The sequence below is a fragment of the Pinus tabuliformis genome, chromosome 2_2 (assembly GCF_031772625.1).
Source record: "Pinus tabuliformis cultivar Carrire ecotype Pingquan chromosome 2_2, CPIR1, whole genome shotgun sequence".
NCBI lineage: Eukaryota > Viridiplantae > Streptophyta > Pinopsida > Pinales > Pinaceae > Pinus > Pinus tabuliformis.
Window position 1 is genome coordinate 720,505,667 of NC_142300.1, and position 5,070 is coordinate 720,510,736.

General features: G+C 38.5%; 1 pseudogene; it reads right to left on the reverse strand.

The window, feature by feature from the left end:
- Positions 1-2,190: 2,190 nt before the first annotated feature.
- On the reverse strand, positions 2,191-4,412 carry LOC149194699 (metal transporter Nramp4 pseudogene; annotated as a pseudogene).
- Between the last annotated feature and the right edge of the window lie 658 nt (positions 4,413-5,070).

A 5,070-nucleotide genomic window follows, 5' to 3' on the forward strand; every position in this document is an offset into this window, starting at 1 on the left:
TTATTTTCGATGAGAAAATACAATAAGACTTTCTTCTTCTTTCAGATATACAAATCGTCACAATTATTATAACCATTATCAATAATTAAAGATGAGGAAGGATGGGAAGAGGATTGTGGATTACTATTTTCATCAAAATGAACATCTATTTTGAACATAAGTTCCTTATAGGTAGGATCAAAGAGAAGATAAGCCTTCATGTCCTCACAGTGACCAACAAATATAAGTTCTTCACTCTTCCTTTCCATGGATTTGTGCTTTTCATCTAGAATAAATTCCTAAGATGCACTACCAAATACCATAAAAATATAAATCAAACCTATCATGTGTCCAAGGTGCCACTAAAGTCATATCTGAACATCATTATGAGATCCTATTTTGAATATAATTGGTAAAATTAACAATTTCAATTGGAAAGTAAGTGCCAAGTTCTTGCGTAGAATCGTGCAATTAGACATCTCTTTGAGGGTTTTATTCTTCCTTTCAAAAACACCATTTCATTGAGGGGTGTAGGGAATAGAGTGGTAATGAAGAATTCCATGTTCTCTATAGAAATTTTGAAATACCTTATTTCCATAGTAGCCCCGTTATTGGTGTGTAGCCTCTTGATGGGGCATGAATATGGTTTCCAAAAAAAAATTTAAAGGTCTTGAATATTGCAAAGACTTTGCTCTTGTACATTAGGAACTAGCATCATTTATGTTCTAGCCACAAAATTTCGTGGAGAGGCTCGAATATATGTATTCTCCAAAACCCAGAAATTGTTTCTAGAAATTTGACCTAGAGACAACTTAATTAACATAATTAATATTTTTTTAATGATGCCTAAGTCTAAACTTAGGAAAACTAATTACTTAAATGTTATTAATTAATTCATGGTGAAATGTTCTAGAAGAAGACATGGATCGAGTTCTAGATAATCTTAGCCATTGATTATGTTTTAATCTTAGTCAATGAAGCCTGAACGAGAGATTATAAGAAGAAATTTGGTGGGGGTTTGAGAACACACTTGAAGCCACCAAAAATTCAATATTACTTGGAAATCGAACTCCATAGTTGAAGTTGTGTGTTGTTAGAGGTGATTCAGTAGTTTCGAAGCAGTGAGAGAGGGGCAGGGATAGTAAGAATGGAAGGACGATTTTCCAATCTGATGAGTGGATAATAGAGAGACAATGTATTTCACAAAGAGGTTGATGTAGTGCAAAGAGGCAGCGCAGATCTTCATATGAAATAACAAACCCAAGGGCTCAATTCTAAAACACAAAGGTATTATAAACCCATGGTAATAATATTAAATGCAAGGGATTAATATTATAAAATCAAGTTATATAAACCCTAAGATGAATATTTTAAACCCTAAAATAAGCATTCTTGGCAGCGATTAACATTGGTTCATTTTCATATTGAGACAATCTTTGTCACAACGTGACGTTGTACCATAGTTGAACATCATTTATTTGCATATCAAGACAGTCTTTGTCACATCGTCACTTTGGACCATGTTTGATTTTCAAATTGAGAAAATCTTTGTCACAATATGATGTTGGACCATGGTTGACCATGGTGGAGACCATGATTGCAAATCCAAGGGATTTTTATTAAACCTGATGATTTATATTTTAAACGCGATGAATAATATTACACCCCAGGAAAATGAACCCTTAGATTAATAAACCAAAGAGATTAATATTATAAACCCAAGGGAATAATAAACTGAATGGAGTAATATTAAACCTAAGGGATTAACACTAAAAATCCAATCGATTAAAAACGCAAGGGAATAATACTAAACCCAATAGATAAACCCTTACATTAAGAAACCCAAGGGATTGATATTATAAACCCAAGGGAATAATATTAAACCCTTTGGTTTAATATTATTAACCCAAGGTATATAAACCATATGATAAAGATAAAATAGCACACAACAATATATTCTGTTATCATTGAATAAGAAAATTACACACATATTTATACAAGCAATAGTCTCAAGATAGGAATTATATCTTAGATGTACAGTAGTGTGGTTGAGAGATTCTCTCAACCACACACTAGACTAGGAGAAACTATATTCTAGCTAATTCCTATTATGTATGAACAAACTCCTCAAATAGGGAATTAAAACCATAGACAAGTAGGAATTAATTACTTCTAACTCCCCCCCTAATGACTACTTGTCATGCTAGTGATTCACAAAGTCTGGTTGTGGTCAAACATAACAAAGAATATGTCAACGTCCATATAAAGAGCAACGATCCACCGGAATGTATGGGTACCAACCACTGCAACCGCTAGTCCTTTTGCATACATGATTCTGTCGACCATTATCACTCCATATATGTACCTACAAATCCACCACCATCGGGCAAATTTCATGTGCAGAACTTCCAAAAACAAAGAGAGATCAGTGCCTTTCTAAGCCAAATATTCATGTCCAAATAACAATCACAAACAGTTGCGCTGATTGCGCCTTTCGACGCAACTGTCAGATAGAAAAGTGCACCAACCCTCTTATGCTCAGACACACCAATATCTGAGACTGTGAGCTAGGTGTTACTGCAGTCCACCTGCTCTTGCCACATCCAGGCGAGTCCGATCAACCACCACCGGGCAAATCTTTTAGCCACTAAGGCTCTGCCACCACCGGGCAAATCCTATAGCCACTAAGGCTCTACCAGCACCGGGCAAGTCCGATCTGCCACCACCAGGCAAATCCTGTAGCCACTAAGGCTCTGCCACCACCGGGCAAGTCCGATCTGCCACCACCGGGCAAATCCGAAACTTAAATGTGCCACCTTCGGGCAAATTCTGTAGCCACTAAGGCTCTATGGATGGTTTCTGGCTCACCACCAACTAGCCACACAGGCAATCCATTACAAAGTGGTTTTAAGATCACCACGAACTTTCAAATACCTTTAAAAGGCTTACATTTCATTCAACATTTTGGAGTTTCTGGGTACATACAATGACCATTACAACAACTGGACTTGTTTATAACATGCTAGGGAGTCTATTCCACAAACCACACTAATTCAAACAAACATCTACTTTGTTGTCCACCATAAATGTTGTCACTGCTGCTTTGCCTCATTTGTTCATTATTCACATCTTGGGCATTCTTGTCTTCTTAAATAACTTCTTGGAACTCCATGCTTATCCTTTCGTTCGTTAGGGTTGCAAATTCTAACAAAATAACTTTGCCTACATTGAGTTAGCTAGGCTCATTAAGGATCAATAATATTTAAACACGATTCCAAGAAAATACAACATAAACTCTTCAAATTTAATTTCTCTATCTCTGCCCAAAGATGAATATTTCTGAAACATAACATCAACTATTTTTCACCAACGATACCTATGAGGGGTCTACTGATAAAGAAATGGATTGACGACCTTTCACCTGGACTCAATGCAGTGCACTCAAACACTGATGATCCAGACATAGGCACACAGCCATACGAAGAGAACACAATTTTCCCTTCAAAAACAATAATCCAGGACTCTCTGGTCCAGTCCTCCATCGCATTCAAGGTCAATCCGGATTCCCGGATCTCTTCGATCCCTATTCCTGCAAATTTTGTCAAATACGGAAGAAACTCTAGTCCATCTTTTTGAATAGCCTACGACTGTCCCTCATTGGACGCCTACGATACATAGGACTTGCAGACTGATCACGGTCACAACCATCTGCGGCTCTGCCATACCGACCACTTCGAATGGGGCATAATAACACATCCAACAACACTGACAGCCTGCTAGCAACAATTCCTTTCAACTGGGCTTTGTTTCACCAAACATCCATGCAAATGAAATTGCCATTAATGAAATAAACACTCCAAACAGGGCCTCCAACTTCCTCACTCCATAGTTTTCTAGAAATAAGAAAGTAAAACAGTTGAGACCAGTGATGAGCACTCCTGCCCAGAGGGGAAGGGCTCCATTAGTGAGAATCTTAAGCGCAATGGCGCTGCCGATAACCTCTTGAATATCAGCCCTGATGAGAGCAATTTCCGCCATGACCCATAGTATGAGCCTCGACCACAGCGGGTACTCCTCCCTGCAAAGCTCCGCAAGATGGCATCCCGTTGCCACGCCCACTCTCACCGCGAGCAGCTGGATTATCAAACCCATTCCCGTCGCCCACATCAGAAGCCATAGCAAGGAGTACCCTGCAACCGCCCCTACCTGCAAATCCCCCTCTAGATCCTTGGATCAAGAAACGCAATGCTCATGAGAAATCCAGGCCCCGCAAACAGCCACAGCTTCCGCCATGAAAATAGAGGCACATAACCCTTGTATTCTCTGTCCTGATCGTCTATATTAACAACAATTTTCTCACTGCTCTCATAATGCAGACTCACGCAGCCCCGAAAATATTTGTCATAATGTGATGCTTGACCACTACTGACCATGATTGATTTTCATACCAAGACAATCTTTGTTACAATGTGACGTTGTACCACAGTTGATTTTTATATTGAGATAATGTTTGTCACAATGTTATGTTGGACCATGGTTGACCATGATTGATTTTTATATTAGGACAATCTTTGTCACAATAGTATGGTTAACCATGGTTGACCATAGTTGATTTTCATATTGAAAAAATCTTTGCAACAATGCGACGTTGGACCATGGTTGACCATTGGGGAGCATGGTTGTCATAACGTAATGTTGGACTAAGAGATAAACTTCGTCACAATGTGACCATATTATTGACCATGGTTAACTATGGTTGACCATGATTGACCATTGTTTGCCATGGTTGATTTTCATATTGAGAAAATCTTTGTCACAATGTGGTATTGGAAGATGGTTGACCATGCTTGACCATGCTTGATTTTCATATTGAGACAATCTTTGTCACAATGTGGTATTGGAAGATGGTTGACCATGCTTGACCATGGTTGATTTTCATATTGAGACAATCTTTGTCGCAATATGACCTTGGACTATAGTTTACCATGGATGACCATAGATGACCATGGTTGTCATAATGTGACGTTGGACCAAGAGACAATCTTTGTGACAGTGTGATCATGATTATTGACCATGGTTAACCATGGTTGA